The sequence below is a fragment of the Trichechus manatus genome, unplaced genomic scaffold (genome assembly GCF_000243295.1).
Source record: "Trichechus manatus latirostris isolate Lorelei unplaced genomic scaffold, TriManLat1.0 scaffold00008, whole genome shotgun sequence".
NCBI classification, from domain to species: Eukaryota; Metazoa; Chordata; class Mammalia; order Sirenia; family Trichechidae; genus Trichechus; species Trichechus manatus.
The window spans coordinates 31640190-31664300 of NW_004443944.1; the positions used below are offsets into that span (position 1 = coordinate 31640190).

Here is a 24111-nt window from a genome sequence, read left to right on the forward strand (position 1 = left end):
TATATACCGCCCTGCATCTTGCTTTTTTTCATTAAACAACATATCCTGGAGTTTGTTCCCTCAGCAAATACAGAGCTGCCTGCCTTATTCTTTATGACAGCAGCATAATATCCCATCATAGGGATGCACCATAATTTATCTACCCACTTCCCTATGGATGCACATAGGCTGTTTCCGATCTTTGCTATGAAAAACCTAAGACACACATCATTTTATATGAGGGCAAGTATATCTGTAAGGATAAATTCCTAGAAGTGGAATTGTTCGATCAAAGGATATATGCATTTGTAATTTTAACAGACATTTAGAACAGAGATAACAGTGATTCTTTTTAGCTGTATGACCCACGAGGATATTTCCTGCCAGCAAAAGGGTGGGTGAATGTCAGGCAGGGAAGGGCCACTCTAGACATCTATGCTGTAGATTAATAAATACATAAGCACCACTGATTTTTCATAAACTGTTCTGCTGCTAAACTCATGGAAACACGAAAAGTTACTTTATACATTTCTGCTAGCTGTTCAGAATCTACTTGATGGCAACTAATAACAACAACAACAACAACTAGTTGTTACATGAATTAAACCAGTGTAGTCTAGAATGGAGAACCAGAAGATCTGTTACCCTCTCTGAACCTGTTTTCTGTACAAATCTATAAAGGGGGGGTAATTCTCCTTCCTTATGGATGACAGTGGGACTAAAAGGCACTTACAAAGGTGGAAGTACTCTGTAAACTAATATAAAGCAGGATTAAAATTTGTAAGGCAGATTCATCCAAAACCCTTATCAAAGGGTCATTCCAGAGATTACAGGTGAGCCCTAATTTTAGGCATTAAACGTCACTAGAATAACATTTTCTATTCGGTTTGTAGTCATCATCCTAAAAAAAAAAAAAAAAAGTCTAATTAAAGTGAGATCCAAATATCTAATTGATACTCAGTAAGAACTAGAAATTAAAGCCATTTATATGGAAAACTGTTTAAAAAATAGCCCTTCAACACAATAACAAAAAGATGGAAACAACTTAAGTGCCCATCAACAAATGAATGAATAAACAAATTATGGTACATACACCCAATGAAATACTATGCAACAATAAAGAACAATAATGAATCCAAGAAACATCTTATAACATTGATGAATCTAGAGGGCATTATGCTGAATGAAATAAGTCAATCACAAAAGGGAAAATACTGTATGAAACCACTATTATAAAAACTCAAGAAAAGGCTTACACACAGAAAAAAACAATCTTTGATAATTACAAGGAAGGGAAGGGGAAATTACTAACTAGATAGCAGACAAGTGTTAACTTTAGTGAAGGGAAAGACAACACACAATATAGGGAAAGTCAGCACAACTTGACCAAGGCAAAGTCACAGAAGCTTCCTAGACACATCCAAACATCTTGAGGGACTGAGTTACTGGGGCTGAGGGCTGGGGACCATATCTCAGGGAACATCTAGGCCAAATGGCATAACATAGTTCATAAAGAAAATGTTCTACATCCTATTTTGATGAGTAGCATCTGGGGTCTTAAAAGCTTGTAAGCAGCCATCTAAGATACATCTACTGGTCCCATCCTATCCAGAGCAAAGGAGAATGAAAAAAATTAAAGATATAAGGAAACTATTAGTCCAAAGGGCTAATGGACCACATGAGCCACAACCTCCACCAGCCTGAGCCCAGAAGAACTAGATGGTGCCCAGCTACCACCACCAATCACTCTAACAGGGATCATAATAGACGGTTCCGGACAGAGTGGAAGAAAAATGTAGAACAAAATTCAAATTCACAAAAAAAAACCCAGACTTACTGGTCTGACGAGACTGGAGGAACCCCCAAGACTATGGCCCCAGACACCCTGCTAACTCAGAACTGAAGCCACTCCCAAGACCCACCTTCCAGCCAAAGATTAGACAGGCCTATAAAACAAACAATAACACACATGAGGAATGTGCTTCTTAGTTCAATCAAGTATACATGACCAAATGGGCAACACTCGCCCAAAAGCAAAGACGAGAAGGCAGAAAGGGACAGGAAAGCTGGATGAATGGAAATTGGGGACCCAGGGTGGAAAGGGGAAGAGTGCTGACACATTGCAGGGATTGCAACTAATGTTACAAAACAACTTGTGTATAAATTTTTGAACGAGAAACTAATTTCTGCTGTAAACTTTCCTCTAAAGCAAAATTAAAAAAAAAAAAAAAAAAAAGATCTATAGCCTTGGAAACCCTATGGGGCAGTCATCACCTTTTAGATGCTATTAGAATTTTGCCCAATGAGACAAAAGAACCGGATGTTAGAATGGCAGGTTTATTTCAGGGCTTCAAATCGGTTCATTCCAGTTTGAACCCCCGCTAAGAATTTGCATTTCCACTCCAGATAGACTGAATTAGAGTCTACAGTTTAACAAGATCCCCAGGTAATTCTTACGTATACTAATTTTTGAGAACCACTGCTCGCTCTACTACTAGTGGTTCTCAGAATTGGTCCCTAACCGGCATCATTAGCATCACCCGGAAACTTGTTAGAAATGCAAATTCTCAGCAAGGGTTCAAACCAGACCGAATCTGTTCAAAGCCCTGGTTTGTTTACAGCTTCTTTTCATTTCAAGGTGAATGGCCCCTGAACTACAGCTGCGGCCAATCCCCTTGCCCGTCTCCCCTTCCATTTCAACAGTGATTTGCCTGAGAAAGCTGGCCTAGGGGCAAAACTAAAACCTCAGCCCCTGAGCCTCCTTGGGGGAGGCCTCTGCTGCAGTGCAAAGGTCCTGGTCAAACAAGACCCTGGACTTGAAGGAGTATGGGAAATGTGAGGGGAGAGGGGGATGGGTCAGAGGAGAGTCAACTGATACTTCTGCATTACATGTCCCAGAGGAGGTACAGCTGTCCAACTTTTACCTATCAAAACAAGGTGGCCCCAAGTCTGTTTAAAAAAAAAAAAACAGCCTGCAGCCAGCTGACCTGACCTTGATGTTCAGCTGCTTGTTACAGCCCCGTACTTTTTTGAGCTCTCCAAAACAATAAAAACAAAGGAATAACAGTGACCTACATTAATCTTAAAAATCTTTAAAAGAAAGGAATTCTCAATGCATGAGTCCCCTTAATTAAACCTCCTCAACTCTGAACACAGAGCACCATTTCTTTTCTGAACTCGCTGAGCTAGACTGAACTAGTCATGTATTACTGACGTATTATTTCAGGAAGATGGTCTAATTTAATTTCCTGCCACCAGGGCTTAAAATCTTGCTCTGGGTCCTCCTCACAGGATAGGGTCTTCTTGGAAGGATGCCCTTATACTCTTTCTTTATTACATTCCTTATTCTTCTTTTAGCGGGTCTAATTACAGAGTGATAAAGCTTTAAAAGAACTCAGAGCGCTGCCAGGAAAGAAAGAGCCACCGGTCAGCAGCTCATCACCTTCATCCTGAATACCTTTTCTGCTAGAACTTGTCATTCCAATGTTAACACCACCATTTGAATGGCTCTTATATGTGAAAAACTGAGTTTTCCCCTACCTATCTCTTCCGTCTGAAGAAATCAGCTGCTCATTTCTCACAGGAGCACATTTTTCCAGATGGTTTTCCAAGTCTTTCATGCTTGGATTCAAGCATCCTCACTTTGCTAGCTGTATAGTCTTACCTCAAATTCTAGGACTAGGTGTGGATTGGATTCTCTGTAACTGTTGGCTTCCTATGGATTCTAGGACAGAGGTTGCAAAACGGTCATATTCTACCTGAAGTGTTTTATGTGGCCCACCTGGTGTTTTAAAACAAAAAAACCCAGCAATTGCACCTCTAGGTACATGTCCTGGTGAAAAACCTTTTCACATCTGTACAAGGAAACATGGACAAGGATGCTTCCTGCAGCATAATTATAATAACAGAAAACTGGAAAAAACCTAAAAGTTCTTTTATAGGGGAATAGAAAAATAATATATGGTATACTCATGCTATAGACAGTATACTATTCAGTAGTTAAAAAACAACAAATTAGAGCAAGAGTTAACAAACTAAGGCCCACAGCCCCGTAGCCTATTTTTGTAAAGAAAGTTTTACTGGAACACAGCCACACCCATTTGTTTAAAAAATAGGCTGAAAGGATATACAACAATTCATGAAAGTGGCTGCCTGAGCTGGGGGAGTATAGGAAATGGGACTGGGATGGAAAGGATATTTCAACTTTATCTGTAATATTTTATCATTTCTCTTAATTAAAAAAAAGGGGGGGGGGGAAGGAGGCCTGAAGCACATAAGAGAAAATGTCAGCAATTGTCAATTCTAGAAATTTCCTATATTATTCTCTGAATCTTTTAAATTTCACATTAAAAAACAACAACAGATTTCCTGCTTCTCTGGAAGAACAGAAATACCTGACAGCCCTTGGTCCATGCCCAATGGTAGCAATGGGAGCTAAGCAACAGCTGCTTCCCTGGGGGACCTGGATTCTCCAATGCTCCCTACTGTCTCATACCCAGCATGCTTTGCTCATTCATACTTCCTGGCTGGCTCCTGTAGGCACCTCTATCTATGACCAAACTCATGTACACATGATCTGAGTAAGAAAAGCCTGCCATGCTAGTCCATCTTTCTAAATGACATTTACTGAGGCTCTATAATGACATGGAAAATGTTTATGGTAATGAAAAAGCAGTTAATAAAACTGAATGACAGCAGCATGCAATCACAATTATATAAAAATAAGACACTCATCAAACATCAGTAGTGGTCCATTTGGGGTGATGGGACTACAGGTGATTTCTCCTGCACTTTCAATGTTTCTGTATTTTCCAAATTTTCTTTCATTTTTTTCAAATGGGGAAAAAAAAAAAAGGTCTGGCAATTCACCAGGAACAGCTCTGCAAAGAGGCACAATCTGCGGGACACAGAGTGCAAACTAATGCATCTCTAATCAGTGCATCCCAACTCAATGTCCCCCAGTCTCAGACCAGCTAACTACCTGCCAACTGCTTGGCTAGGAATTCAAGGACTCTGAGTGTCTGAAATGCAGCCCAAGCGATAGATCACAATACGGTCCACGAGCCATTGGAAGAGCACTGCAATACTCGGCAAGAAGATAAAAGCGACTGACTCCCTATTAACCAGCCCAAACCAACCTGCTTTGCAGGCTTCTCTCAGGGGAAGCGGCTGTTTCTCCTCTGTATCCACCTCATCACTATCATCATGACTGCTCTCTTTCACAACTGTTTCTAATTGTTTTGAAGTCTCAGGCCTCCTTGTTTGCAATCCCTGAACCACAGGAAGAAAGCAAGTCCAATTCTGAGTCTTTCGTTCCTAGAATGGCCAGTTACCACGCGGGAGTTACCCAATTTTCAAAACAATATAATCTCCAGTTGCAAAATAACACCATGGCCCTGTAGGGCTTTTAAAACGACGTGGAATTTGTGTTAAGGGATTAGTTTTATATTTACTTATATTACATAAAATGTATCTGGAGGGACATGCAAGAGCCATATAACACTGGTTGCTGCAGGGAAAAGAGTTAGGTGGCTGAGGGCCAAGGATGGGAGGGAGACTTTACGTTGTATACCTTTGATACCTCTTAAATTTTGAATCACGAACGCATAAAACCCGTAACCCACTGCCATCAAGTCGATTCCGACTCACAGAGACCCCATAGGACAGAGTAGAACTGCTCCGTAGGGTTTCCAAGGAGCAGCTGGTGGATTCGAACTGCTGACCCTTTTGGTTAGCAGCCGAGCTCTTAATGAATGTGCAGTCAGGGCTCCTGTGAGTGTATTACCTACTCACAAAATAGAGAGGAAAACAAACAAAAAAATTTTGTAAACTAATTAAGGAAACTAATATCCATCCAAGTGTTAAACTCATTTTTCCTCCCATTTCATCTATCCATTCACAGAATTTTTACTGACCACTATGAATATAAAGGTCCCTGGGCAGCACAAGTGGTTTGCGTTTAACTAGTTAAGCTAAAGGTTGGCAGCTTAAACCCACCCACAGGCACGGTCAAAGAAAGGCCCAGCAATCTGCTTTTGTAAAGATTACAGCCAAGAAAACCCTATGGAGCAGTTCTACTCTGTAACACATGGGGTCGCTATGAGTCAGAATCAACTGGACAACAACAGATTTGGTTTGTTTTTTGGTATGAATATAACATACTAAAAAAAAAAAAAAAAAAGTTTTAATTGATGAACTAAGGTACCTAGCAGTAAAACTACCTGTCCCAACTTTATGGTGAAGCTTCATAAAAAAGCTGCTCTGGGTACCATGGCAATGCAATGTTTAACTTTCTAATGTCAATGTAACATGTTATGTAGCCTCGGTCCCAAATGGCATTCAGAGCAAAGATGTCAAAATAACAGACTAATATAAGACATTCCATTGTTATTATAGGCACTGTTTATAAATACATATCTTTTTTTTTAAGCCAAACAGTTGTGTGAACTGCCTAAAAAGTTTCAAAATGTCCGTTATAATACATAAGAGCCACAATTTATTTGAGGACAATTGAGCAATCAATATCAAAAGTTGAGAGGTGGGTAAAGGGTGCACAGCTTGACCAAGGTAAATGATGTCACTAAGAAATATGCGAGAAAAAAGGACATTTTTGGCAAATGCTATGACATATACAACTGCGCAACGACTAAAAAATACGAGTGAGGTTACATATGTATGTATGTATGCATATAAGTGTATAGATATGTATATGTGTGTATATACGTGGGCATATATAGATTTATCTATATACAGATATGTATGTATATAAGTGCATGTATCCATATATATTCATGTACACAACAGAGCACATATGCGGCACAAATACAGATACTTCCTTAGACTTAACCAAACACCTCATGGGATTGATTTATGGGGTCTGAAAGCTTAGGACCATAGTCTCGTGGGGTAACAGTCAACTGGCATAATACACTACGTAAAGTTTATGTTTTAACATTCTAGTTTGGTGAGTAGTGTCTGGGTTTTAAAAGCTTGCAAGCGGCCATGTAAGATTCAACTACTGATCTCTATGTGTCTGGAGTAAAGGAGAAAGAAGGAAACCAAAGAATCAGAGAAGAAACTAGTCCACAAGACTAACGGTCTACACAAACTATGACCTCATCTACCCTGAGACCAGAAGAACTACATGGTGCCCGGCTACCACTACTGACCATTCTGATTAGGAACATAATAGATGGATTCTGATAGAGCAGAAGCAATTCAAATTCTTAAAAATAGAACTCAAATTCTTAAAAAGTCCAGACTTACTGGACCAGCTGAGATTGGAGGATTCCCTGACACTATCACCCTGAGATACTCTTTAATCCTAGAATGAAAACTATTCCATGAGGTCATCTTTTAGCTAAATAACAGAATGCCTGGTAAAATAAACAATATCATTCATGAGTACCGTGCTCCTTTAAAAAAATCATCTATAACTCCACTGGTCCCACCCCGTCTGGAGCAAGGGAGACTGAAGAAAACCAAAGACATGAGGGAAAGATTAGTCCAAAGGACTAATGGACCGCAACTACCACAGCCTCCACCAGACTGAGTCCAGCACAACTAGATGGTGCCCAGCTACCACCACTAACTGATCTGACAGGATCACAATAGAGGGTCCCGGACAGAGCTGGAGATAAATGTAGAACAAAATTCTAACTCACAAAAAAAGACCAGACTTTTTGGTCTGACAGACACTGGAGAAACCCCAAAGAGTATGGCCCCCAGACGCCCTTTTAACTCAGTACTGAAGTCACTCCTGAGGTTCAGCCTTCAGCCAAAGATTAGACAGGCCCATAAAACAAAACGAGACTAAATGGGCACATCAACCCAGGAGAAGGTAGGAGGCGACAGGAAAGCTGATAATAGGGAACCCTGGGTCGAAAAAGGGAGAGTGTTGACACATTGTGGGGTTGGAAACCAATGTCACAAAACAATAAGTGTATTAATTGTTCAACGAGAAACTAAATTGATCTGTAAACCTTCGTCTAAATAAAGCTCAATTAAAAAAAAATCATCTACTTGAGATCAAATGATCAATATTTACTCAAAAGCAAAGACAAGAAGGCAAGGAAACTAGATTCCTGGAAATGGAAAAACCAGAACAGAAATAATGAGAAAGTTGACACACTGGAAAATGTAACCAATGTCACTGAACAAATTATGTAGAAATTGTTAAATGGGAACCTAATTGCTATATAAACTTTCACCAAAAACACAAGAAAATGTTTTAATTAAAAAAAAAAATCTAAATGTAAATGCCCCCTTTGAAACAGTAATTCCATTTCCTGGATTTTAAGGACAAAATTGAATAACTGAATACACGTGCAAAGATGTATGTACATGTTTATGTTTATAATACCACCATCTTTAACCACCTAAATACTCACCAATAAGGGATTGGTTAGATTATGGATACAATGGGGAAGTGTAATCATTAAGAATGGTAATGAAGCCCTAAGTATTCAAAGATGAGAAGATATGATGTAATTTATGTTTATATGTGTACACGCACATGTGCAGAGAAGGATGTGGGGGAGACAGTATAACATCATGGGTAAAAGCATGACCTTTAGTGTTCAACAGGTCTGGGTTTGAATCTCTGCTCTGCAACTTATTAGCTGTAAAATCTTGAGGAAGTGACATAAGTCATAGTTTCTTAATCTATAAAATGGAGTTAATAATAACACTTACCTTAAATAACTATTCTAAGGGCTAAATGAGCTAATTAATGTTAAATGCTCAGCCTAGTACAAGCATGTAATAAATACTCAGGAAATGGAAGCAATGTTGATCCTGGGTGGTGAGCTTGCAATTTTTTTTTTTTTAACTTTCTCTGGACTTTTTTGATGGATGCGTGTATTTTGTTTTTTATAATCAGGAAAAAAACAATAACATTATTTTTTCTTTGGTTAAAAAGTCTAGCACCTTGATTTCAGCTTAAGTGTCGAGAGGACAGGCTCATTCTCTGGGAAGAAACTAGAATGGTCACAGACAAGAAATATGAACAAATAAATGCCTGTCCTGAATTCAACTGATACCACACATTACATCATTTGATGACATGAACAGGCAAACAAAGAAGCACATCTACCGGAAGAAGGGGGAGAGAAAACTTTTGTATCAATTGTGAAACATTCAAAAATATATTCATAAAAATTTAGTCAAGTCTAGAGGTAACCTCCTATTCAGAATCAGTATGGATCTGGGATTTGGCTGTATTCAACAGTCACAACTCGTGGTATATCAAGAGCTTTATGTGCATTTCTCTTTCAATCCTCAAAATCACTTACAAGGAAGGTTTATGTATTAGCTCCATTTTATAAATAAGGATCAGAGGTGCAAAGAAATAATTTGCCCAAGGTTGCACAGCAATTAAGTGGAACAGTCAGGAGTCAAAACTAGGTTTGTCTTACTCAGAAACGCACATATAAACACATATTTTTAAACACATACACACATACATGTTCATATGTATATGTTGTTGTTAGCTGCTATCAAGTTGGCTCTGACTCATGGCAACCTTATGTATAACAGAGGGAAATGTTGTCCAGTCCTGTGCCATCTTTGTGATTGTTGGTATACATCTGCATATACGTGTGTGTGTAAATTGGTAAATTTACTCCTACATGTAAATTTAGGTATATGTGGGAGTAAGTTGGTAGTATCAATATACACACAGGTTAAAACCACTCAACCCACACACAAGAGTATACAGTAAACAAGCAAAACTTCTCCCTACCCCTGACAGATACTTGATGCAGATGTAAGCGCACATATATCTGTATTACTAGTGCATTTTTTTTAAACTCTAGTAGAAGTATACCGTACACCATTCCACATACTAACTTTATAGAGATCTTGGAGAAAACCTCTCCCTTTTTTTTAACAGTTGCCTAGCTGTCACGGGTACTCTCACAATGTATTTGATCAGTCCCCTACTGAGGGACATTCTGATTGTTTCTGGTCTTTTCCAACTGCAAACAATGCTGCAGTGAATATCCTGGACATACACCTTTAGGCACATGTGGGAGTAAATTGGTAGGATTCATTCCTAGAGGTGGAAATGCTGTGCATGTTCCTTTTTGACAAAAGGTGCCATCTTGCCCCTCCCCAGGCTACATCACTTCCTCCCACCACAGCGTGCCCGGTCACACGCTCACTGACACACAGAGCCCATGCTCGGGACCACCACTAACTATGAAGCTGAAAGAGCCTTTCTGCCAGGAACTTCTTGTCCCATGTACTTACCCAGGAAAGAAATGAAGTTGTAGCTATTTCTCTGGTAAAAATTTACACCCAGACTTAAAAGACATAATCAACCAAATGCAACATGTGGCCTTTGTTTGGGGCCCTTATTTAGATCATGATTCAAACAAACCAACTGTTAAAAAATGCATGAGATAATCAGGGAAATTTGCTGGATACTTGATGATGTTAAAGAATTACTATTACTTTTTTAGGTGTGAAAATGGTATTTTGGTTATGTTTTTTAAAAAGGTTCTTATCTTGTAGAGATACATACTGTTGTGGGTTGAAATGCATCCCTCGAAAAGTTATGCTGAAGTCCTAGGCACAGAGACAGACACAGGGAGAATAGCATGTGACGACAGAGGCAGAGATTGCAGTGGTGTGTCTACAAGCCAAGAAACTCAAAGGATTGCTGGCAACACCAGAAGCTAAGAGAAAGGCACGGAACAGACTCTCCCCTTTCGCCTTCAGAGAGAGCATGGCCATGCTGACACCTTGATTTCAGACTTCTAGCCTCTAGCACTGTGAGGGAATAAATTTCTGTTGTTTTAAACCATCCAGCTTATGGTCATTTCTTACAGCAGCCCTAGGAAACTAAAACACACACACAGAAGTATCTTCAGATGAAAACATATGCTGTCCGGGATCTGTTTGAAAACAACAGAGGATGGGGATGGGGTGGATGGGTGATACAGGTGAAACATGATTGCCATGTGCTAATAACTGCGGTCGCTGAATCATGGGTTCGTGGTTCATTATACTATTCTACTTTTATCTATCTTGAAATTTCCCAGAATATAAAAATAACTGCCCTCTGACCAATGGCTTTCTACTTTAATCAGGCTGCCCTTCAGCTGGATAGAGAGGGCTATAGCAAAATCTGTATTTAAAAGGGAGAGGCAGCCTGGAATCACAAAAGAGATTTTGACACACTGGGGACTGAAACCCAGCTCTACCACTCCTAGCTCTGGAACTCCATATGCAAGTTCCTTCACCCTCTGAGCCTATTTCTTCATCTGTGAAATGGGAATACCATTAATACCCTGCTCCTTGAGGCTTTGTGAGGGTCCAATGAAAACAAGTACTACAGAGCCTGGCCCACGGAAGGAGCCTTCTGCCCTGCTCCATTTTGTAGGAGAAAAAAATTGAGGTTTGGACAGAGAAGTAACATGCACACAGAGTTAATAAGTTGCAACGCAAGCAGAAACCAGTCTACCTGGCTCCAAAGTCCATGGCCTTTTCTCCACATCAGCATGTCCCAAAAATTTGATCACCTCTTCACAATTTTTGCCATAATCACGCACTGTTATTTACTCAAGATTTTTCTTAAAATCAATTTTCCTTTAATGCAAATGTATTTCAAAAAAAATTTAATATCACTATCACTTGTCATAAATAGAAAATAACTGTAAAAATAAATATAAGGACACAAAACAATGTTATTAAACGCTAGCTTAGATACTGCCACTTACCTAAGGCCTAAGACCTCACCTCTCCTGATTAGAAAGGGAGGTTGATTAGAAAGAAACAGACTAGTACCAGGAAAATCCTCTCCTCGACATAGTCAGAAGACCCAAAAGAGAATTTAAAAGGGAATAACTCACCACGTGACTCAACCTAACTTAGGATGTTATGTTCAAGGGTCATCTAAAATCTTCCTCTGTTCCACCTGGTTTAGTTCTGCAGAATCTAAGACCCCACTCCAGATCCCATGAATCAGAATCACATTTTATCAAGATCCCCAAGTGATTCATGAAGGTCCCTGGGTAGCAGAAATGGTTTGCACTCACCTAATAACCTAAAGGTTGGTAGTTCGAACCCACCCAACAGTACCGTGGAAGAAAAGGTCTGGCAATCTGCTTCCATTAAGATTACAGCCAAAAAAACCCCCATGAAGCCGTTCTATGAACTAACAACAGGTGATTCATGTGCACGATAATGTTTGAGAAGCTCTGCCTATGTATGCTACCTCTATAGTAAACTATTCCCAAAGGTGATCAAACAGAATTTCCTATAAATCACAAGATTTTTTTCAGTAATATGATGAATTAAATACTTCTTTAAAATCCTCCAAAAGTCCATCAGAACTGTCTTGGTTCATAGTCCAATTCCATAATGATATGCTTGCTCTCACAGCTCACAGTGTACAAAACCAGTAATGTACGTACAATATTTCTGGCTAAAGTCACCAACAAACAGCCTGTTCAGGGAATAAAGGGCTTAAATGCCAAAGGCCCATGCTCTGGGTCCTATTTATAGGGCATTCTGCATCAGAGAGGAAAACGGATTAAAGAGAAGAAGAGAAAGAAGGCTGAGAAAACCTATTAAAAATTTTCCCAAACCACTTATTTAGAATTGTTCACTATGAAGTTGAAGAAGCAAAGAAGTTCGCTACAGCATTATATGTAATTGCAAAAAGCTGGACACCACTGAAATGACAAAAGCTAGAGAAAGTTTAGTAGTTCAAGAACTACTAAACATGGAAACATGCAAAAATGGTTACGAAATAATGTTAAGCAAACATTTCCAAATCCAAAATAGGAAATACACTTTGAGTACACCTATCTAAAAATATATCTTCAAATGGACAAGTAAGCTGAAAATTGTATTAGGATACAATTATCCCAGGTAATTTTTCCCCAAACTTATAATAATGTCTATCCTTTCCATTTTATTTATTTAGATACTATCTTGTTAAGAACATTATTTAAGAAGGCTGACTTTATGCTTAAAATTTCTTAATGACTGAAGAATCTAGTTTAAAGACATCATCAGAAATACAGACCAATGTTTATGCAAAGATAATCATTAAGATGTGCTCTGTAGTATTATTTGTAACATCAAAATACTAAAAATAGCCAAAGTGTCCAACAATGGGGTAACAGTAAGAACTGCACATCCATGAGATAAAATATAGTTAGGAATATATTTGCACATGGACAGTAAAACGTTAACAGTGGTTATACCTGAGTGGTGGGACTTAAGGTGAATATTATTTACTTTAATCTTTTTAGGATCTTCCTCATTTTTCCTCAGTGGGAGTTGACTATTTTTATAATCAGAAAAAAATCTATTTAAAGAAATGCCGGCAATGGAAGAAATAAAGGAGGAAAAACACTGCATACATTTCTCAAGCTAGAATCTGACTCGTTATTGCAGATCTTGCAAAACCAGTAAATATTTCCACCAAGGACTATCTTCTTGTGGTTATCTTAAGTATCTTGAGTTGATATTTTATCTTACCAGGATGGAATCTTTTACAATTTACCAGTTAGATTTTTTGCTTAGGTTCTTGAAATGTGTTATAAAGTCATGATTACTGCAATCCACTAAGCTGCTGGAGATCATGCTATGAGCTTTCAGTTTCTGTTTAATTCCTGTCGCAAATAAAACCCCAAACAAGCCATTCCTGAACCACGCTGAAGGTAATATGAAAGACCCCAGGGTGGGTAACAGCATTAAGTCACAAACTTCCAGTAATCTGTGACAATTTCTATTTCACTTGGACACATTTCCACTTATACTCTACGCTCAAGCATGACAAAACGCAAATGCTGCAAAAATCTAGCCAAAAATTTTTTAAAATAAAACCACACCTACCATAATTATCACTGTTTGCTCTCTAATGCAAATGATTTAAATAAATTCACACTAAAGACAGATTTGCCTATGTGTGAGGAGCTCAATGTCCACAATCAGTGTGACAAAGTGAAGAGACACAATGTGTCACCATGATTAAATGAGCCTTAAACACACACATCCCAAGCTGCCATGCAGATGTGTGATGCTGGTAAGATGAGCTGATTGTAACGCTCCCTGACTGCCAAGAAAATTTGCTCTAAAGGCCCCACTCCAGAAGGTTTGCAAGAAAGCCCAAAATGAAGTCACCAAGGAAGAAAATATTGCCCAACTGAAGGCTCGGTCTTTTGGGCGGAGCTAAAAGGGCCTGGGAGACTACCTCATGTCCTTATTTTGCATACATAAAAACAGAGGTCCAGAGAGGTTGAGTTACTTGCCAAAGGTCACACAGCAAGTGGCAGAACTGCTATTAGAATTTTGCCTCCCCCCTGGTCCCACTGCCTTTTTCACCCCAGAATGTCTTGTGGTGACAGAGATCTTGACCAAGAAATCTAAGACTCTGGGGAGATAAGATGTTGAAAGTAAAAATAATGGGCCCACAGGGCAGGGAGAGAAAAAATGAGGCACTAAGAGTTGAATCTTTTACAGTTAGCCAGCTGTATTATAGGGCTTTAGTGCACCCCCTGGAACCCTCTTCTCACTATGTGTGGATATTATCACCAGATTCAGGAAATAGCTTAGGGCTAAATGACTCAGAATGCAAGCTCACAATTCTTACCTGCTTCAGGAGTTAGGCCACTAAGAAGTGTGAAACGTAGAGGATCTTACCAAACTGGTTATCTGTCGCCTTACCAATCAAGTAATTGACACCCATAAAAAACAAAAAAAACAAACCCACTGCTATCAAGTCCACAGCGATCCTACAGGACAGAGTAGAACTGCCCCAGAGGGTTTCCAAAGCACAGGGTTTCCAAGGCTGCAGTCTTTATGGAAGCAAATTGCCACATCTTTCTCCTGCTGAGCGGCTGGTAGGTTCGAATACCCAACCTTTTGGCTGGCAACAGAGCGTTTTAACCACTGTGCCACCAGGGCTCACTTAGTAATGCTAAAATAGCTCAAGGGTTTTCCCCCTTGGTTTCCTCATTCTCTGAAGTCACTTTATTCATCAGCATTTAAAATTAGTTACCCAGGTATGGAAGAGAAAGACCTTTGACAAGACATCCAGGTATGTGGTCACTGGCCACCTGAAAAATAGATGAACGAGCGTAAAAAAAATGACGCAGGGACATCTGACCTCCTCTAACTTCACAAGGGGAAGAAAAGAGAATCATCAACATCAATATTAGCCCAAGGCTGACTCCTATGAGAATGGAGGTCAGACATATCTCCACTCTCCGACCTTTTTACCAATTCTGATGCCAGCCGTCCCTCCCACGGCACTCTCTACCTCTCTGCTGGGTTCAATAATTCGTTGCAATGGCAACACAGAACTCAGACAATACTCACGATTACACGGTTTATTAGGGAAGTAACAGGGTAAAATTCAGGATCAGGAATGACTCAGGATATAGCTCTTCAATCAGGACAGCCTCTTCTGGCAGCAGGCCTCTCTTTAACCCTCAGTCTCTCAGCTTCTTGGCCCTTAGCCCCTAGGCCCAGCCTCTGCCCTGCTCGGGCAAGTGTTACAAAGCTCTTTAGTCCTGCCAATAAGTGCCCAGGGGCACCCCACTCCACCAGTAAGCCTCAGCCCAAAGGTGCTCAACTCTCACTCCATGGATCGGCAAGCCTAGCTCAGCCAACAAGTGCCACAAGGCACACAACTCCACCAGGAACCCTCCTCAGCTCTCTTGCTCCATAGGTTGGCATGCCCATTGTAACCACCTTGCTGCATGAGCTGGGATGCCCACTGCAGTGTCTCACACCAGTCTCCTGGTTCTGTTGCCACTGTTTCTCTGCCACTGCTTTTCAGCGTCTTGCACCATCTCTGGTATTACAGCTCTCTGTCTCTCTGTCTCTCTCTCTCTCCTGGGTCTAGGTGGTACTCAGCACAGGGACCCTGGGTCCAAAGGACACACTCTGCTCCCGTCTCTTCTTCTTGGTAGTAGTGAGGCCCTCTCTCTGCTCTGGGATTGACTCCCTTTCAAGCCTAGCAGATGGCAAAACTAACCAATCCCCTCAGGGTTCCATACACCTTATTTGCATGGTCCCACCCTCACAAGGGTTCCATGCACCTTATTTGCATCAGCAGCAAGCTGTCCAATCCCCTTGGTGGGCCACAAGTACCTTATCTGCATAGTCCCCCAATCATTTGGTGGGAGTTACAAGACCATGGCAAGAAAGGCCATATAAAAGTAATCCATCATGCCGTAGAGTGAGTGGCAGAAAGAGCAACAGACTGGGGATTAGAACTAGTGGATTTGGGGAACTATTAGCCTTTTCTGTGCCTCTACTTTCTTCTTCTGGAAAATGAATTAATAACAGTACAATAGTATTAATTAATTAATAATTAATGTCACAGGGTTCTATGAGATTTAAATGAGACAACATATGTAAAGTGCTTAAAACAGGGCTTGGGTCAATAAATGTCAGCAATTACTGTTACTTTTATTATCACTCTCAAGTCCTTTTTTAGCTGCTTATTACCTACATCAGCACAGCTCAAACTTCAATGGACACAGGGAACACCAGGGATCTTGGTAAAATGCAGACTCTGGTATTAGATCTAGGCCTAAATGCTGTATTTCTAACAAGCTCCCGGGGGGTCACAGATTCCTCTATCATGCAGAGCACATTTTGAGCAGCAAGGATCTACCTAACCCACCACCTAGCAGGTGCTTACTACTATTGGCAAAAACAAGTGACCTCCAGCCATCTAAGAAACAACTATTGGTCTCTACTCGTCCAGAGCAAAAGAGAAAGAAGGAAACCAAAGGCTCAAAGAAGAAAGTAGTCTACAGGACAAACAGTCTACACAAACCATGGCCTCATCCACCCTGAGACCAGAAGAACTAAATGGTGCCCAGCTACTACTAACGACCATTCTAATCAGGGCCACAACAGATGGACCCTGATAGAATGGGAGAAAAATGTGGAACAGAACCTCAAATTTCTAAAAAACCAGACCTACTGGACTGGTTAAGACTGGAGGACTCCCCGAGACAAGTGCCCTGAGATACTCTACAAACCTTGAACCAAAACTAACCCAAGGTCACCTTGTAGCTAAATAATAAATTGCTAAAAAAATAAAGAATATCACCCATAAGTACTGTGCTCCTTTAAAAAATCACCTATATGAGATCAAACAGTCAACAATTACTCTAAAACAAAGACGAGAATGTAAGGGGGGCAGGTAAACTACATTAATGGAAACAAAACAAGCAGAATGGAAATAATGAGAATGTGCACATATTGTGAAGAATGTAACCAATGTCACTGAACAACTTATGTAGAAATTGTTGAATGGGAACCTAAACTGCTATGTAAACCTTCACTGAAAACACTATAAAATATTATTAAAAACAAAAACAGAAAGGGCCACATAAACCAGAGACTGCATCAGCCTGAGACCAGAAGAACTAGATGGTGCCCAGCTACCACCAATGACTGCCCTGACAGGGAACACAACAGAGAGTCCCTGATGGAGCAAGAGAAAAGTGAGGTGAAGAACTCAAATTCTAGTAAAAAGACCAGACTTAATGGTCTGACTGAGACTGGAGGAACCTCAGAAAGCATGACCCCCAGACTCTCTGTCAACCCAGAACTAAAACCATTCCCGAGGCCAACTCCTCAGACAAAGAGTAGACTGGACTATAAGACATAAAATGATACTCATGAAGAGTGTGCTTCTTAGCTCAAGTAGATACATGAGACTAAATGGGCAGCTTCTGTCCAGGGGTGAGATGAGAAGGCGGAGAGGGTCAGGAGCTGGTTGAATGGACATGGGAAATCAGGGGTGGAAAAGAGGAGTGTGCTGACATAGTACAGGGAGAGCAATTAGGGTCACATAACAATGTATGTATAAATTTTTGTATAAGAGACTAACTTGAATTGTAAACTTTCACTTAAAGTACAACAATTAAAAAAAAAAGTGACCTCATGGTATAGCAAAGTCTTCATCTGTAAACGGGGATAATATATATTCCACATGATCTCAAACGACTGAAAAGTAGTAAATGAGAACGCATAGGAAAGACTGTTATAAACAAAGCTAAACAAGTGGTAGCAGTAAGATTATTAGTCTTACTGTTTGTAATTTACCATGCCTAAATTTACAAGTGCAATTATTGGAATATATGAAAAGGAGGATTGAATTCCTTTGCTCAGGAATGACAGTTCATTCAAGGATCCTCTAGGAATTCTGGCAGAACATAGCAGCTTTTCAGCAGATTCCCAAATCAAAAGCTCTGAAACTTTAGAGAAGTCATTCTATGGCCAAGGAAAGAACCACTTTGGCAGGGAGGGGTGTGGCCCTTTGCGGCACTGAGAGAGAGTTTCACTAGCAATTCCACTCTCTCCCAGAGCTGGCCAGACTCTATCAAGTCAAAGATCCAGTCAGGATAGCAATGCCAACAGCACAACACAGATGGGCACTGCCCTAGCAAGGCCCACACCTGCTGCTCCACAAGCCGGCAGAGAGCCAGACTGTGAGAAAAGCAGGGCTTAGAGGTGTCCAAGATGAAGCCTTCAATTAGATGTACCTGGCTGTCTTCCTTTAGCATAATCTGGGATATCCTCGGTGCAGACTATAAAGTATGATGTTTACACCTTGGCCCCTCCTCCAAGAGATTCAGAGTGAACAATAGCTAATTGTTCCTTACTAAGTACTTTACCAAAAAGCTCTCTCATCATTTTAGAGGCAGATGGCACCACCAACATCTATGGAATTACTCAGGCCAATAACCCAGGAGTCATTTTTTATTCCTCTCATTCTCCTCCCTCCCACCATCCTGCTAGTTCTACCTCCAAAACATACCCTAAACCCTCCATTTTTCCCATCTCCACTGCCACCACTCTAGAAGGCCACCATTATCTCACGCCTAACCTCCTAACTAGTCTCTTGGATGCCACTCTTATGTGCCCTAAAATTCACTGGCCACATGGATGCCAGAGTGATTTAAAAAAAAAAAAAAAAAAGGCACTCCCCTTCTTAAAAAAACCTTCAATGGTTTCCCGTTGCTTTTAGAATAAAATCCCAACTCCTTACTCTAGCCTACAAGGCCCTATACAATCTGGGACCTCCTCACGTTGGCCCACCTCTCCACTCCCCCCCCCCCCCCCCCCACCCTCCCAGCTCCAGCCACTCTAGCCTTCTTGCAGTTCCTGGAACTTATCAAGCTTGTTCCCACCTCACAGCCTTTACTGTTGCTGTTCTTTCTGCCAGATCTTCAAATGGCTGGCCCCTTCTTAGCAACAAATTTCACCAAAAATGTCACCATCCTAGAGAGGTCTTCTCTGATCATGCAATTAAGGTAGCAGCTTCCCAAACCCTCTTCAGAGGTTACTCTATGACAGCACTACTTTATTGTCTTCATAGCACTTATCCCTATCCAAATTATCTTGTCCAGTTATTGGTTTATTTGCCTGTCTGCTGCCACTAGAATGTAAGCTGCTTGAGAACAGGGACCGTGTCGATCTCTCCACCACTGTATCCTGACACATACCAGGCACTCAGCAAATGGTAAGTGAATGAATCCCAGGCAGCACAGTAGCCAGAGAACTCAGAGTAGGAAACCCTGGATTCTAATTTAAAATGGGCCACTTACTAGCAGCATGGCTTCTCTTAACCTCAGGTTCATAAACTGTAAAATGCGGATCTTAATCTGCACCTTACCTTCCTCACAGGTTATTGATAAGACCAAATGGGTGAAAGAATACGTGAGCATTTGTAAACCGCGAGGGACCAGACAACAGAGAGCACTGTATCACTAACCACCAGCAGAGCAGGCTCCTTCCTAGGGACCCGTAAATCAGTGGATTAAAAAGGTTGCTGAGAGAGCAACTCAAGGCTTCTAATCCAGGCCTATGGACACAATAAAAGATATCTGAATGGGTGGCTTTACACTATAGAGGGAGCAAAGCCAAGACATGAATTCATTTAAAGAAGTCAAATCATTTCAAATGCTAGTTAATTTGCAAATTAAGCTCTGGGTTCCTTGAAGAATCTGGAGATAGGTCTGATCTCCATATACCCTTTACTGCATTAGGTGATGGGCTACCAAACCTGGCATCCTACCACAAGCTTTCATCCTTCCTTGCGACCCATTCTGGCCAGGGACTGCAGGTTTCTGGTGCAACCCTTTAAGAAAGTTGTGTTGTTGTTAACTGCCACCGAGTCAGTTCCGACTCACGGCGACCCTATGCACCACAGGACAAAACACTGCCTGGTCCTGGGTCCTGCATCATCCTAACAATCGTTGTTATGCGTGAGCCCATTGTTGCAGCCACTGTGTCAATCCATCTCATTGAGGATCTTCCTCTTTTTCACTGACCCTGTACTTTACCAAGCATAATGTCCTTCTCCAAGGACTGATCTTCCTGACAACATGTCCAAAGTATGTAAGACGTAGTCTCGCCATCCTTGCTTCTAAGGAGCATTCTGGTTGTACTTCTTGCAAGACAGATTTGGTCGTTCTTTTGGCAGTCCATGGTATATTCAATATTCTTCGCTAAACCACAATTCAAAGATATCAACTCTTCTTTGGTCTTCCTTATTCCCTTTAATAATAACTACATTTATATAATACTATGATAGCTACTGGCTCATGCCTGCCATGACCTTGTGAGGTTGACAGATCTGGTATCACCATCACGTATTTTAATTTATTCATTCACCAATCAGAAATAAAACATAAACTATGGTACAGGTGCTGGGCTAAGACCAAATAGCAATAATGACAATAGCACACACTTACCAAATATGCCATGCACTTTTCATGTACTGTTGTTGTTGTTATCGCTGTCAAGTTGATTCCAACTCCTGACGACCCCATGTGTACAGAGAACTGCTCCATAGGGTTTTCAAGGCTGAAACCTTTTGGAAACAGATTGCCAGGCCTGTCTTCCAAGGCTCCTCTGAGTGGGTTTGAACTGCCAACCTTTTGGCTAGCAGTCTAGCGTTTACATACGTAGGCTCAAATAAATCCTCACAACAGTCATACATGGTTGGTAGTATTATAATCTGCATTTTACAAATGAGGAAACTGCAGCACAAAGAGATGAAGTAAATTGCTCAGTGGCAAGAGGCTTGGAAGTGGTAGAGCCAAGATTTGAACCCAGGCAGTCTGGTTCCATGCTTTTAACCCCTAGCTTGCAATCAGACTTGTACAACAGCACTGAAAGGGCCTTCAGATATCATCTAGTCTCCTCCCCTCATTTTAAAGAAGAGAGGACTGAGGGGCAGAGAAGCCCCCTTTTAAACATTCCAGCTCTTTGAGGTAATTGTTTATGGTCCACACTTTGGATGGTATCTATTTAAATGAAGCTTTAAGACAGATCTTGTTTCCTTGTCGTTGGAAGAAAAGCTTCCAGCCATAGCAGTTAGAAGTAACAAAAGAATACTCTTATGGCCTTGTAACAGCTACTGCTGAGAAATCAGAGACATCATGGTGTGGGGGAGAAAATACAGGATTTACCAGGAAACATGTCCAGCTTCATCACTTAATAACTATGATTCTTGGGGCAAGTCCATCACTTTTCTGAGCCTCAGTTTCCTCATCTGTGAAATGGGAATGACATCACCTGGGAAAGTCTATGTGAAGATTAAATGAGATAATGTACCTAAGAAGTGCTTCTTAATCATATACTTGTAAACAGCTATTACTGCTCTAAGCACTTTCCAAAAGACATAAAGACACCCTTTTTCCTCTGGGAGGATCAACAAGGCCCAAGTAGGAAAAAAGACCATAACTCCAACCATTTACAAGAACCTGACCTCACCGTTTCCCCCACCAGGGCTACTTGTAGAAATCCACCCTACCTGCCTTGCTCTGAGGAGAATGGAGAAGTAAAACTGGGGGTGGGGAGATATCAACAGTGGGAGGAATACCCATATCAGCTGGTGCTCTACACATCTCAATTCTACCTGTCCCAATGTCATCTCTTCCGGGAAGCCTTGCTCATCCCACCCACCCATCTCATAACAGCTTGTTTTACATACCTTGTTTCACTGGATTCCAACAGTGGTCCATTAGCCCATTATACAGATAGGGAAAAGAAGGCTCAGAGAGATTAAGTAACTTGCCCACAGCCACAAAGTTACTAAATGAAGATTCAGTGTTTCAAACTCAGGCATTCAGACTTCAAACTGGATCCTTGGCTCCCATGCTAGGCTGCCTTAAGAATTCTCCTTCTCCCTGTTTAGGGCACTTTCACATACACGTCTTATCATCTTAACCACTCTGAGCGGCCAGTGCTTGGACACCATTAGACAAACAGGCCAATTGAGGCCAGAGAGGGTAAGGGACTTGCCCAAGGTCACACAGAGAGCCAGGAGCAACGCCGAGGGTCGGACCCCGGGCTCTCGCTTCCCCGCCTCATTTCCGAGCTAGAGCCCTGACCACAGCTCCAGGGCCCCCAGGTGGACCCCGACCCCGCGCAGTCGGGTCTAGGGGTTGGGCTGTGGCTCCGCCCGGTGGGAGGAGGGGAGAGGTCGCCCAGCTGGCTGGAGGATGCAAGGGAGGCAGGGCAGAGGATGCTCTGGCTGGCAGGGCAGCAAACTAAGCGGCGGCGGCGTTGGCCACCGGGAAGATCCCAGGCGGTCGAAGGGCCAGGCCCTGCCCGCGGGTGCCAGGGACACCCCTGAACTCACCTGCGGCCGCAGATGAAAGCGGGAGGCGGCGGGGGCGGCGGCAAACCCGGGGCTCAGCCATTCCCCGCTGCCCCGGATGGGGAGAGACCGCGGACGCTCACTTCCTTAGCAACCCGGCTCGGCGACCCACTTCCTTAGCAACTGGCGTCAATTTCAATAACTTTATTGGGACACGGGAGGAGAACAGGGAAAACCGCCGGGAGGGGCCGGGCGGGGCCAGACGGGGCTAGGCACGGTACTGACGCATAGTAGGTACCTGTTACCTCAACTAAGGGATGAGAGGCGAGCGCGGAGTGGCCTGACTCCACCCAATGGCCATCTCGTGCCTCAGTTTCCCCACTGGTAAAATGGAATGCACTGCCTTGGTCGCACCGAGAGATTTCAGCAGCCATTTGATCTTTCTCAAAGCGCTATTATATCCATCTATCTCACTTGTCTCACATGTTACTACTGAGGTAGCTCCCATTTAGGGTCCACCCAGTGAGTCAAAACCTTAGGAATCATATCTGTCCCCTTCCTCTCCTTCACCCCGCATCCAGTCACAATGTCCCTTTATCTACTTTTCAAATATTTCTCCTATGTACCCACCGTTCTCCATCTTCAGTGCCACCACACCAAGCCACCCTCACCCTCATCTCCTAACCTGAATGCAACAACTTTCTATCCCTGCCAATCCGTTTTCTACAGGACACCCAGAGTGTTCGTTGTTGTTGGTAAGTGCCATGGAGTGAGTTTTGACTCAGAGCGACCCATGTACAACAGAACTAAACACTGCCTGGTCCTCGCAGGGGCATGTCAAGGGGGGAGCAGAGGGGAACACTTGCCCCCAGGTGCAAATCCAAGGGGGCGCCAGATGAGGTGCCGAATGATTCCGAGGCACCACAAACATGAAAGGCGCCTAAGGAAGCTGGACAAGAGGGGGTAAGGCACTTCTGCTGACCCGTCGTCTCTGTCAACGTCTACTCATCTTGAAATTTGACAAGGTGGGGGCGCAACTTAGAAATCGCCCCTCGGCGCTACACTCCTGCGGTCCTGGACCATCCTCACAATTGTTGCTTTGTTTGAGCCCATTATTGTAGCCACTGTGTCAATCCATCTCATTGAGGGTCTTCCTCTTTTTCCCTGACCCTCAACTTTACCAAGCATAATGTCCTTCTCCAGGACTGGTCTCTCCTGATAACATGTCCAAAGAACATGAGACAAGTCTTTCCATCCTTGCTTCTAAGATGCTTTCTGGCTGTACTTCTTCCAAGGCAGGTTTGTTTGTTCTTCTGGCAGTCCGTGGTCTATTCAATACTCTTCGCCAACACCAAAATTCAAACGCATCAATTCTTCTTCAGTCCTCCTTATTCATTGTCCAGCTTTCGCATGCATATATTTTTTTAATGCAGTTTATTTTTTAGAGCAGTTTTAGGTTTACAGAAAAACTGCACAGAAAGTACAAAGAGTGCTCATATCCTCCCCCCTACAGTTCCTCTTACTATTAACATTTTGCA

At 41.9% G+C, this 24111-nt stretch overlaps 1 protein-coding gene across 1 annotated transcript in view; it reads right to left on the reverse strand.

Annotated features, from left to right (window-relative positions):
* KIF3B (kinesin family member 3B) overlaps nucleotides 1-22682 on the reverse strand; it is a 44604-nt gene extending 21922 nt beyond the window's left edge. The window contains exon 1 of the mRNA XM_023725353.1: nucleotides 22616-22682. The gene's annotated coding sequence lies outside the window, so the exon portion shown is untranslated. The remainder of the gene's footprint in view (nucleotides 1-22615) is intronic.
* Between the last annotated feature and the right edge of the window lie 1429 nt (nucleotides 22683-24111).